General features: G+C 35.2%; 1 pseudogene; it reads left to right on the top strand.

Moving 5' to 3' along the window:
- Positions 1-12,719: 12,719 nt before the first annotated feature.
- LOC149176720 (protein DWD HYPERSENSITIVE TO UV-B 1 pseudogene) lies at positions 12,720-13,859 on the top strand (annotated as a pseudogene).
- The last annotated feature ends 637 nt before the right edge of the window (positions 13,860-14,496 follow it).

The raw sequence follows: 14,496 nt of genomic DNA, 5'->3' as shown, positions 1-14,496 counted from the left end.
ATACCATGTAGAAATTTCTACAAATCTTGCTCTGGTAACATGTACAAATTTATAAAAATCTAGGTCTGATACCATGTATAAAATTCCTTGTAGATTCAAACTACTCATTTTAATATGCTAAAACAATTAACTTTAATCTACTCTACTTATTAGTAGAAACAATAAACGATCGATTAAATCATGAAGCATACAAGAGAAAGAATTTAATCAACACATTACATAATCATTTCCTAGGGAAATCCACAGCTAAAAACCCATTCTATCTATATATTGCATTAGCTAGAAAATATGAGAAGATTACAATGCTTTGTTCAAGCCTAAGCAACCTCTGCACTATCTCTATTTTTCTCACTACTTCCTAGGAAAGCCTTGGATGAATACAATATGCTCTGCTCAACCTTGAGATCAACCTACACAAGTATTTTCTATCCTTCGTGTGACTGACTAACTTTGGCCAATACTTAACCAAATTTCCAAGCCTCCAAGCTTGTATTTCCTTGTGTTGTTCAATGAGGAATTAGGCCCTTATTTAATAGGAATTTTCCCCCGTTGGATTGTACAATTCCTTTAGGCTATTCATCTGACTGCATGCACCATCTGTAAAACTCAGATAATTATACAACTGATAGCACACTTCTCTTGAATTCCAATCTTAACTAGGTCTTTCTAATATCTGACATGCATGAGTTATTTATGAGTGAATCTTCAATTTACTAGTTGATCAATGCAGGCAACACAACACTGTACTTCAGGTAAGACCACACTGTATTTCAAGTAGCACCACACTGGACTGCAGGCAGCACCACACTACACTTCAGACAACACCACATTGAACTTCAAGAAACACCACAGTCAACTGCAGACATCACCACACTCGACTGTATGTAGTACCACACTACTGGACCGCCCACTAGTGCTTCCATCGGTTGGAACTAGTTTAACTGACTTTAACTCAGTTAAACTTAATTAATTCATTACTATTGCAATGCTTGATAATTAATTATTGAATTAATTAATTAATATTGCAATGCTTGACAATTAGAAGCATCATTATAATGGGATTTATGGTAGAGAGAGTCGTGAAGAAACTAAGAGGATGCACCCAACTATTAGACTTAGAGGTGGGTTGTAACGGTGTATTGTTGAAAGGAGGAAGGGTAACAGTCTAATGTTCACTATGTCTCTAAATTTTAAGTATTGAAGAAGCATTGATTTAGAGTAGTAATTTTAAATAAAACTAAAGCATATTTAAAAATGATGAATCTACTAGAATTGAAATAATTATTTATTCAAAATCTTTAATCTCGAATTGGTTTTGGAGATACCAAAAAATGTTATATCGGTAGACACTTTGGCTTAGACCCTATCTTAGTTGTAACAATTTGCACATCAAATTCAGTACGTAGCCCAGAAGAAAAAGCATCAAATTCGATACATAAGAATTGTCTTGAGGCATCGCATAAGGTGTCCCAGATGGTGATGAGTCCAAACATAGATATGTTACGATGTGTTTGCTTAATTCAATGTAAATATTTTCAATTTTAATGTGAGGGTCACACCATGTTTCAATCACAAATTTTAAGTAATGTTCTATTAGAACTAAGGATTGGTGCTTGCAAGAAAATTTATACATGTTCATGGACTGTTAAATATATGTGTTTTAAGAACTAAGCATGCAAATGTGTTTTTTTTGTTAGGTATGAATGTATTAACATTGGTATGTCTTGAGTATTTTTTTCTCAATAATGTTTTACTAGTTTAGAGGTTGGGAGCTAACTGTTGGCAAGAAACTAGGGTTATGAGACAAGTGAATGTGAGACCAAGAATAAAGGGGATCAAAACCTAGGGGTAAATAGGTTGAAGGAGCATAGGGGTAGGAATAAGGCCCTAACGAAGAGGGGATAATGAAGGAATAAGGCCCTAGGGTAGAGGAGATAGTGAAGAAATAAGGACTTAGGATAACGAAGGAATATGGCACTAGGAAAGAGGGTTTAGGGGTAGCAAAACCCTTAAGTGCTTTTCATGCTACTTTTCATTCTTGGAATACATAAGAATATCATCCAAAAATACTTGGACAAAGTGGTCCAGAAGCTTCTGGAACAAGCCATTCATGAGGCTCATGAACATATTCAGTTCATTAGTCAAACCAAACCTCACTACAATAAACTCATAATGCCTGAAGTGAGTTGCAAAGGTGGTTTGTGGGATGTCACCTTCCATAATCCTTAACTGGTCATATCTAGTTACACAATCTATTTTAAAGAAAACCATTGCCCCTTTCATTTGATCAAATACATCATCTCTCCTAGGTATAGCATACATATTCTTTAATGTCGTAAATAATCACACTCTCAGTGTGGTAACTTGATTCAATGTTGATATTACAGCCTAGTATAAAGGAAATGTGGTAAAAATGTCTTAGATTCATTCTCAAACATAAATAAAATATCTCCCTGTCCAAATGAAGTAATATAATTTTATAACAACTTTAGAGAGATAAAATAATTAAATGTGCAAAAAAAAATTATATACCGACTTTTGCATAGTAGAGAGATGTATAGTTTTAATATTTTTTTAAAATATTTCATTATGAAAATAAAAAAAAAAATGACTTGAATATCCATATTAATTAATTTGTTTCAATATCAATTTCTCTAGAAAATAGATATAAATAAAGAACTAATTAGCATGATTATGGGACCTAACTTATTTAATTATGCTCAAGGTGACATTCCATGAAGATTACTTGATGGAACACCTTAATGTAATAGCTCATTGGAACCGGAATGAGAAGATCTACGGGATGAGATGCTAAGAAGTGACTTCCATTGGCTGGAGAGAGAATGGTGGAAGATTTACCATTTTTCTTCATTAAAAATGACTTTAATTGTTCATTTAATTAAGGAAAAATAATTAATTGGAGGAAAAAGCCCAAAAGTGGCTGAAGTGAAATAAAATAAGATTAAAAGGTTAGTTAAGGTAAAGTCAATGGAGGAGCTTCTAGAATAATAAAATAAGGTGCTTCTATAGGCTTGGGGATCTATCCACCAAATCTATAAAAGAAGAGCCTAAGGAGATGATTTTGAGAAATCTTGGATTTGTGCACTATCTTTGTGATGAGGTTTTGAGAACCAGGTTCTCTACTTAAGCAATAGCCCCAGGACGAAAATCCTAGGGTGATTCAGTGAGAGTCAGCGAGTACCCATCTCTTCCATTAGTGGATCTATTCAAGATTAACAGGTTGTAGTTTATTGATTTTTAGTTTGTTTTCAAGGTGAGATGCAACATATTGTAGATCTACTCGGGGCCATCATCTCAGCCATATTCCTGCTCGTGTAATATCTGATTTACATATTAATAAAATAAGGCTGAGATCTTTTGCATGTTTATATTGTCTATTATTCAGTTGAAAATTCTATTTCCCTTTTTGCCATAAATTTTGTGGTTTAATTTGTGCAAAATGTTTATGGTGTTGACAACTTAGATTTATGAAGCTATTTTATGCAAATTTTATATTTGGGTCATTACAAGTTAGGTATCAAAATTGTAAATGAGGCACTTTTGTTTATGGGACAAGGAATTTGTCTCAACATAACTATTTGACTTCTATGTTTAAAAAAATATACATATTCAATCTCTCTAAATTTAAATTTGTGACATTTTCTAAGAAAACACATACTCTTAATTATTAATTAACTTTCAAATAAATAACTAATTTTAATTATATCTAATATTATAAATATAAACCTATAAAGAAAAACAAATATAATCCTATAGAAAAGACAAATGATACATATCAACTTTAACATGTCCCAACTTAAACAATTTTCAAATAAATAACTAATATTAATTATACTAAAATTATAAATATAAACATATAAAGAAAAACAAATATAATCCTATACAAAAAGACAAATGACATATATCAACTTTAGCATATCCCAACTTGAACAAGGGCAACAAGCAGCGGTAGACCCTGCGGGGTCTGAGAACAATTAATAAAACAGGGAATAACCAAAATGCCAATAAGTTTTGTCTAACATCAATATATTTTATCTTTTTAAACTTAATAGATACATGGTATATATATATATATATAAATGAGAAATGTTCGGAGGAGATAAATGGAATGAAATCTAAAAGTATAATATTTAAGGATAGATAAAGCAGAAGAAAATTTTCAAAATCAATTTTAAGAGCACCCTTTAAACTAATTTTTTAAATAGTTGTGATTTTTACTTTATTGAAACAAAATTATAATTTTTAAATTTTAATCAATTAAAATAAAATATTATTGTTGCAGTGAAAATTCTCATGACTTCAAGTTTATGATTCCTTTTTATTAAAAATTAAAAATCCGTTCGAGAATGTCATTTATATATCAGACATCCGAAACATATTTCAATTTGAAACTTTTCTCTATGTCATAGTCCCACACCGCGTACAGATCGATAATCAACTCCCTCACTATGAAGAGAAATTGACAAAAACATGTTAATTCCAACTATTTTGAAATACAAACCTCATTTCCAATTATTTTGAAGTACAATATTAATCTGTTTTTCCACCTACACCAAAGTTATACAATAACTCTCTGAAATTTAATTACTAAACATATTAATACCAACAAGGGCTAATAAAACAAATCAGAACCAAAACACCACTAAATTTTTATCATCTGTCTTATTAACTCAGTTGTTTAGATAACGTGTCAAAACGGACAACTTGGTAGCCATCTATGTTGAAATATGAGTGCATAAATGGAAAACATAACTCCTTAATATACAGATATATGGGGTACATGCTCGAACTTCAAAAAATACCCTGCCTGTGTTAAGCCCGATAACCATTCCAAAGCATTGAATCTAGTGTAACATGTTGTCACCCTAGACAAAACTATGGTAAAACTTGTCAATCTGTTATGGTTTGTTTTGCATATCTGGTGGATAGATACACGAGGGTCTGTGACCCGTTGCTTCTCTTAACGGAGGAGAGAAACCATGGAAACACCATAATCGCCGAAATCAGAACCCGCAACCCCTCAGAAAACACACGCCTATACCCATCGGAATTTGACACGATATGTTTTCTAGACATGGTGCCATACCCACACACGTGTACAACCACAACACATTAGCCCATCTTCTAACCACTCGTCCAGAGTGGGATGACATTTCCATGCAGATTTACCAAGGGCGCCTCGTAGCGGTTAGTTGAGGGTAGTTGCTTGTCAAGTCGCAAATAATATGGCCATAAATCAGAACAGAGGCTCTGGGCCAGAGCTTCGTAAATATCTCGATCACTCATGAAGAGGAAGAGGAACCCGTATCTGAGATTTTGCACTTATGTTTATACAACTGGATATAATGGAGCTGGAATTGTTCACTTGTATATAATGGAGATGGAATTGTTCACCTATAGATAATATTGATGCCTGGCAAATTAAGAAACTGGCATAGAAGAAGAGGAGAGAAGTTGATTTTCAATATTATTGAACATGGAATTCATTGGGCTGCTAGAAAGGTCTATCACAGGACTATCATATGATGTTGTTATTGTGGTTGATATGGATAAAGAGGAAGATAGGGTTCCAGACTCAGTGCCAGATTTAGATATTTGGGCAACTTGCAGTTGCCATTGTCTTCGTTTTGTTTAGGATTTTCTGTTTTGGAACTAGTACAGCACACTGGCCTCGCCAACTTGTCTAAACTCTTACAATTGAGTTCTCATTCTTTTTATTTTATCTCTTGGAGGGTTTACGATGCCATGATTAAATCTGTTTTTCAAGATATGGATTTGCTCCCATCTGCACTTTGCTTTCGGCTGGCTCCTCTCCTCCAGCTCATAATCATGTGATGATACATGTCTTGCATGGAGGTTATAATGAAAATTAATACCAGGGCTCTAACCGGATACTTGCAGTAAAAGAGAACTCTAATCGGACATAATTGCAATTAGTACCAGCACTCTATGGTTATTTCCAGGCATTATGTCTTCAGTTGCGCCTTTCAAAATTTTAAACCTCTGTTGCTATTATTAAAAAATCATGATTACTGAAACAATCTCTTTGCTATTGTGAAAAGATTATGATTACTGAAACAATCGCTGCATTTGACATCTAAATACTGGTTAAATCACATTATATCTATCAGTCTGTCTAAATAGGAACGAGAAAAATTAGATATTATTTGTCCACGTAAAAATATGAATGGAACCACAATATGTTAATGCATTTAACTGTGGAAGAAGGGCATTCTATTTATTTATGCAACTAAATTAGGTGCATCAAGATTCCTCCATATTCTCCCTGTAAAACATTCTCATTTTATTACTATTGGTACCTCACAAGTTTTTGGTGCCTCAGAAACAATGGTTTGTTGAATGTGTCAAGTATAAGAAATCAACTCTCTCCTTGCGCCCTGTTTCAATTAAATCATTTGATCATTAATTGCTATGTTTCAATTAAATCATTTGGTCATTAATTGATATAAAAGATTAAATGATTTGGTCATTAATTGCGCTATAAAAGAGGAATTCCAGTTTTCTTTTGACCGTTTAAGCTGTGTGGCTAGCCATTCAGCCCTTGTTTTTCAGTTGATGTTATGTGATAGAGATATTTACCTTCACTTGCAGCCTCATAGAGAATATATGAAGATTCGTCGACTGTTCGATAAAGATAGTCATAAATTGGCATGAAAACGCTGAATTTGGTACGCACATGAGAATGATGAAGAGAATGAAACCTGCAAAAGCATTTTTCTTCTTAGAATCTAAAGGAAAAAAGGAAAACGAAGTGGTAGCTAATCGATAAAGAGAATAAACCTGCAAAAACATTTTTCTTCTTAGAATCTAAAGGGAAAAAAAAGAAAATGATGTGGTAGCTAATCAAACAACTATAGAAGCAATATTGGTGAGATCTAGAGATAGATGAGCCATGTAAAAGATAGATGAGACATGGAAAATATTGTTGCATACATGATATGTTCTGCAAATATATGCACCACAACTGAACAAAGATCTCCCACACCTGAACAAAGCTTTTCTGCCCTCACCTTTATAATTAAGCATGAAGCCCCTGATCAATGTCTGTGAAGGAAACAATCAGCTCTCCAAGCGAACATCCATATGTAGAACCGATTGAAATTATGAGTATGAAGGGGCTGAACGACATTACTCACCAAGAAAGGTTGGTTGGCAAGTTTACAATAGTTGTTGCCATTGGACAAAAGCAACTATAGAAAAAAAATGGTGGCAGTCGTTGCATGTGGAAAACTATTCGTAAAGTGTAAATGTATTACCCATACCACAAACATTTAATGTGTTGGAGTAATGCTAACTCCAAACTAACATTACTTCAAGTTTAGGTGAAACTGAAAGAAATTAAAAACTTATATCTTAAGTTTTAATGATTTATATATCAGTTTCAGTGAAATTGAAAACTTGTATCTTAAGACTTGTATCTTAAGTTTTAATGGTTGATATATCCTTAATGAAAATAAAACCCGGAAACTTAAACTTGGTTAAAATTTCATTAAATTGATATTATCAATATAAAACTTTAATTAAATTGTGATAAAGACTAATTTTTTTTGATAAAAAATAGTCTAATGAAATTTCATTAAATTGATATTATCAATATAAAACTTTAATTAAATTGTGATAAAGACTAAATTTTTTTGATAAAAAATAGTCTAATGGTTGGTCAACGACCGATCGATCCTATAGTACTAATTAAATTGTGATAGTGCTAATTAAATTGTGATAAAAACTAAATTTTTTTTGATAATCGATCGATCCTATAGTGCTGCAAGGCAAGAGACTAATAACACTTCCATGGTATTTACCCTTAACAGAGTGATTATCCTCCTCTTTACATAGGTCCATGGTTGTTATCCTTACCCAAATGATTATCTTACTTGAAGGATTGAAGGATTGTAATTTTGTGGTATGTTACAAAGTTTGTAAAATATATTTAGTTAATCCTAAGAAATATAGCTTACCTATTAGGTTGATTCACTATAGAGATGTGAATGGTGAGTTTTACTGTATTATCTAACATATTTTTCCGGTATGAATGTCATTATTATACTTCGAAAAAGCTTCATGAAAAAGTTTCCTGTATTTTTAATAAATCGATTATATGATTTAGTTGAGTGCTGTAAAGTGTGTAAAATGCATTTAGATAATCGTAAAGAAATATCAATTTATTTTGTAGTTAGTGTATGCATTTTTTTGCTAACTTGGTTCGTTATAGAAATGTGAACATCCAAATTCTAATGCATTACTTAAAATATTTTTAAGTAATTGGGATATTAGAAATATTTTATATTGGTATAAAATTATTTTTACATAATTTGGATATTAAAAATATGTTATATTAGTATGAAAGTGGGGATTTTGAATGATATACTGAAAAAACAATTTAGAAATAAAATAGAAAACAAAATAATAATAACACAAAATAATAATAAAATAATTGTAATATTAATAAATTTTTATTAATAATAAATAAAAGAATAAAATTTTATAAGAAGTACTTATGATAATATTTTACTAATGAGTAATCAAGAAGCTATTTACTTTCGTTGAATCTTTTAATTCCTTAGCGTATGTTGTTTGCAAGTTTGTTGGATAAGTAGTAGTTAAGTAAATATTTTTTTATGTGATATGTTAAAAATTGCAATTTTATACATGTTTAATATTATTTTAATTTTTTAAAAGATGATGTTGTATGTGAAAGTAAATATTCTTTTATGCGATAGGTTAGCAATTGCAATTTTGTACATGTTTAATATTATTTAACAAATTTATTTTATGGCATGATTTGATATATTCAAACTGTAAAGTCACAATTTTTTTTTAAATTTGTTTTAATAAAAACAAATGGTTTATATTTTAATATTAATTAGAAAAATATTGTTTAATTGGTTGAAGGCATAGTTGTTGTATTTAAGGGCATGTTTTAATGAAAACATTTCTTTTTTTAATATTATTTACAAAATTTATGTTTAACTAGTTTCATGCATGCTCCTTGTTTATTAAAAAAAAAGAGTTTTTACTACCATTTTTTTTAAATAAAGTGTTGCTATAATTAGAATTTAAAAATTGCTTATTTTAGATGTTTTTTTCTTTAATTATTTTATTTATAATTAAAAATTCAAATGAGTTCTTTTCAATAATGTAGACATATATTATATTTTTATTTGTTTGAAATATCAATTTCATTATAATTGATTTTTTCTTTTTTAGTTAAAATGTATTGATTATTGTATTTGTTATAGGTATAGTATTAATTATTTGATTCTTTTGTAATTGAGTATTGTTTTGTCTTTTATAAAAAAAATTGCATCTTTTCCACAATTTAACATTGTGCATTGAATGAAAAAAGATTTTTTCAAGAGCTAGTCACCGCTCTGCAACTGATCCTCTGCGACTGAGGCTGTTGCCTCGGCCCTGTGTGTCACGCCCCCAATTATTTTTTCGTTTAATTGAGCGGGTGCGGCACCGCCTAAGTTAATAACTTGTTCACCGTTAGTTAACTTTACGAACTACACCTTCAACAATTCATAATAACATGAATTCATATTATTAATGTGCGGAAACCATTAACAATATACAATAATAAAATCAACTCAGCAATAATAATAATAATCAATCTTTTTATTATATATGCAAAGTTACATGACCGGGAGCCGCGGTCAACTGGCGTTCCATAAACGGGAGGGCGCCTGCCCGTGCAAGAGCGCACGGCGGTCTGCCAAGACTCCACCAAAATACAACTTTACAATATACAACATACACCTCTTGTGTCGTTGGGCGGGCGGGTGCACCCGTGCACGAACCCACCGCTGAACCATAACACACAACAAGATATATTACTGTGTGGTGGCGACCGATCGCACCACACAACCGACTCACACCCGGAACAATGCCCGACTCGGCGGGCTCATCCAACCGTTCGTCGTTTTACCCCTACACCCTTCTTTTCTGCGCACTCTTCCACCCTACCGTGTATGCTTAGTACCTATGCCCGACTCGGCGGGCTCATACCCGAGCTGCGGTAGAATATCTCTGCGCCTTTACCCTTGTGCGCACACCTTGTGCGATGAAGAGAGAAGGTTGTTCGATGCCCAAATGATCATGCGATCCTCCAAGTTTATATGCGCTCCATGGTGGTTGCCTTCCCATCTGGCCGACCTCCAAAACACATAACCTTTTGCCCACCAACTGCTCCATCCATCGTCGGCTCGCCCAACATATGGTTCGCTCCTTGGTCGGCTTGAATACATAAGTGAACCGCATGTCCACCATATAAATATGCGAGTGCCTCTCCATAACCGCGCGCATATGTGGATGCCTTCGTCGTTTATGGAGTGCCTGCGTTTATACTTAGTCATTTTTCACGGTTGGAGGGAGCGCGCGCCTTCGAACGAACCCGTGAGGCGTTACATTCTCCCCCACTGCAAATCGTTTTCGTCCTCGACAACATACCATCTCGGTAACCATCTACCAAGATCATCATTGCCCATGATGTCAACTCCTCCACATACTGCAATCATCATCGCAACATATGTAAAACCACATCTCCACCATGTCTCATCTGTCACTAAGACCACATACTAAGGTATGTCATATATCAGATGTCCACGATCATCAACCACCCTGTCACAATCTCCTCATGCTGCTCTCCACCATGGAAGGTTGATCCCTCCAATTGAAGCTACATGTCCACTGCAACAATGTGTCAAACTCCATGATGTCATCACCACCATGTGCAAACTGCCCATGATACGTCAACAAGTGCTAACACACCTCAACCATGTGCCAACATCTCATCTCAACAATATGTCATCTATCGGAAGTCATCTCAATCCATGATCATCAGCCACCATGTCATCATCTCTACATGCTGCTCCATTGTGGAAGGCTGGTCCCTCCATCTCAAGCTGCTTGCTCACTGCAACATATCGTGTCGACCTCATCATGTATCGTCCTCATGTGAACTACTGCCATGATACTCCAACACAATGCTAACATATCTCTGCACACTGTTAACCCCCATGTCTGAACTAGTTGGGTAGCTAATCCAACCGTCACGCCCAAACCATGAGAATGCACATCCTCATGCCACCATCAGTCGTTCCTCAAAGCATCCTGTCACATCCTGAACTCGATCAAGAATCCATCCATATAAGTAAACCATGCTCAGGTCCATGAAGTAGTCCTCATCTCAACTGCAACATGTCATCCATGATGTTTGGTGTCAATGTGCTACACGAAGTTAGCCACATCTACTCCAACATCATCCATATGTGTGCCTCCTCCATATGAAGAGACCATCTCATCAAACTCCAACTCTCGGTATGCCACATCCAAGTCCATGAAGCTACCCCCATCATATTTGCAATGTGTCTGTTATCACTGAAAAGTCTGTTGCCAAAAAAAAAAAAAAAAAAAAAATTAGCCTAGCTTAAAGTTAGGGTGTTTTCGCAGCGCATAAATCCGTTAGCAGTTTCGCAGCGCCATCTGTTTTAGTGATTTCGTAGCGAAAACACTGACCTTGCACTGGCTGCGCTGCGAAATTGGGAAATGACAGATATTTAAAGTGAATTGATGGAAACACTGCAGGAAACGAGGTTTGTCAAGCTGTTATATGTGGGCTTGTACTCCATTGAAGGGGAACATTCCAGTGGTAATTTTGCTTTGCGCTCACAGCTGTTGTGGCAGGTTCTCATGATCACCAACGAAGGTCCATCAAAACTCTGTTTCATACTCAAGTCTCAAAACCGTGGTCCTTTTTGAAATCAATGCTCGATCAGAATCGGTTATGAGAAGGCTTCTGTTATTCCAAGTTATCATTGCCTTGTGTCAGTTGAAGGGTTTTACGAGTGGAAAAAGGATGGAGACCATTCTATATACATTTTCAAGATAAATGAACAAAGGATTTCCACTGTTAATGACATGTTCGCGTACAGAGAAGGATTTTAATGAATGTTTGACTCAGTGGAAGGAATCTGGGCTGCAGTTTGATGGTACAGTCTGTGTTTTATCATCTCGTTCAGCACAAGAGGAGCTGATTGAAAGATGTTTTTCGTTTTGCAATGGGAAACTCAATATGTTGATTAATAATGTCGGTACAAATATGAGGATTTCTCATTTCTTATGTCTACCAACTTTGAATCAGCTTATCATATATCTCAGCTGTCATCAAAAAAGGGGAAGCATTGTTTTCATTTCATCGGTTGTTGGTGTTGTAGCTATTCTCTGGTACCATATATGCAGCCAGCAAAGGAGCAATGAGCCAACTCACAAAAAAATCTTGCATGTGAGTGGACAAGTGACAACATACGTGTTAACTGTGTGGCACCATGGCATACCAAGACATCACTCGTGGAGAAGTTCTTGGAAGACAAAGAGTTTGTGTTACTTGATCGTACTCCTTTAAAGCGTCTTGCTGAGCCTCATGAAGTTTCATCCCTCGTAGCTTTTCTTTGCCTACCTGCAGCTCTTTATGACACATGGCCTCTACTACAGCGCGCTGGATTTTGGGATTATGTTCGTGGAATTGCTGGGTGTTATAGATCATTCCGTTCATGCGCAAATGGAGGAAGACAAATTTGAACCATCGACACAAGATATCTCAACTCTCTCTTTTTCGCCTCTGATTTGCGTTGTTGGGACTGTTTTGCCGGAATTTATCAAGCGGGGACAAAGGCATGATGGATATACAGAAAAGAAGAATGCGGCTTCTGCTGTTCATGGCAGGCATCGTAATTCTTAGCATGACAACTGAAAATTGCAGGCAGCTCGTGGGAGAAGAAACTTCTTCAAAGAGTGGAAAGTTTTCATGGATTAATCGCTTTGACATAGGCTCTGGAATACTTTTGTCATGCAAGCGAAAGCGACTAGGCACAAGCAATGGTAATGTTATTTCATTTTCCAGATTTATTTGTGCAGCCAAAATGGCCTCTTGTGCATGGCCAGCCATTTACCCTATTTCCAAATTGAAAAGGAACTCTACTGAAAATTCTACAAAAATTAACAAGAAGTTTCGGCCCAGACAATTTGAGTATCATCCATTTGATGCTAGTTTGATGGTCTTCGAGACTTTGGATGGGGAAGTGGTTGTGATCAACCATGAAAGTGGTAAAATTGTCGGCCATGTTCAGTCAGTTGGAGCAAATCATAGTATTCTTGGTCTCTGTTGGTTCAACAAGGACCCTTCCAAGCTTATTGCTGGCTCTGACAATGGCACATTACAACTGTATGATGTGAACCGAATGCGCTCAACTGTTCTTCCTTCCAGATATGGTGCAGGCAGCAGCAGTAGAAACCCTGCCACTTACACATATGAAGAGTTTGAGAAATTAACATCTGTCCATATTAATGCAACAGATAATTATTTCCTTGCTAGTGGATATTCAAAACATGTTGCTCTGTATGATGTGTGCAGTGGAAAACGGTTACAGGTTTTCGAAGATCTCCACCGTGAACATATAAATGTGGTAAAGTTTGCTCATCATTCCCCATACTTGTTTGCGACTTCATCATTTGATCAGGAAATCAAAACGTGGGACTTACGACAAAAGCCTACACATCCTTTGTATACAACGACCAGCTTAAGAGGGAATGTGATGGTGTGCTTTTCTCGTGATGACCATTATATCCTTTCCTCAGCTGTGGATAATGAGGTCAAGCAACACTTAGCTGTGGATGGAAGGTTACATATGAAATTTGACATTACTCCTACAGGAAGTGTTCAGAACTATACTCGGTCATATTATATGAATGGGAGGGATTACATTATTAGTGGGAGTTGTGAGAAAAAAGTTGTTCGTATATGCTGTGCTCAGACATGATCTTGGCAAAGGTGGCCATGAATTGAGTAAGAGCACAGGAAATGCTGGTGGCAGACTTGCTTGTGGTGTTGTCGGTCTTCAAGGATGAATATGAGTAGTTGGTTATTTATAGGCTGGTTCAAATGGTGAACCGTGAAGCCTAGCAAACAACAGCTATTCAATTTTGTGAGGAGGTTAGAGGAAGACTGTGTTTTTTAAATCACACAGCAGTTTCGTAGCGCGCTACGAAACTGCTGTAGATGACTGTTTTATGAGAAAAAATGAAATTGATGCTGAGGTCAGCAAATCTTGAAAAGGATGACTCGAGGCAAGTAAGGTGACTATTCAAAACTATCCTAGCTGTTCAGAAGATGACAGATGTGCATTGCAAAAAGGTGAAATGTTTTGTTTCCAGCTAAAGTCTCGTTAAAGGTACTTTATGACCGAATTATTAGGGTTTTGGTTTTAGTCTTCGGTGATCCGGTTTGTACACCTGTTCAGCTCATAAGGCTTCTAGCTCATTTGAAAGGTGTGGTGATATGCATTGTTTGGGAAGAATTAAAGAGCAGAGGACATGTTTTTAAAGTGATGAAGAGTGATGGGAGACAGAGGCCGTGAAAACAGAGCACCTCCCTTGGTTAATTAATGAAGCCATCTA

Source organism: Pinus tabuliformis, chromosome 4_1, assembly GCF_031772625.1.
Source record: "Pinus tabuliformis cultivar Carrire ecotype Pingquan chromosome 4_1, CPIR1, whole genome shotgun sequence".
Lineage (NCBI taxonomy): Eukaryota > Viridiplantae > Streptophyta > Pinopsida > Pinales > Pinaceae > Pinus > Pinus tabuliformis.
Note: the sequence above shows the minus strand (reverse complement) of the source record. Positions and strands in the feature narration are given on the sequence as shown.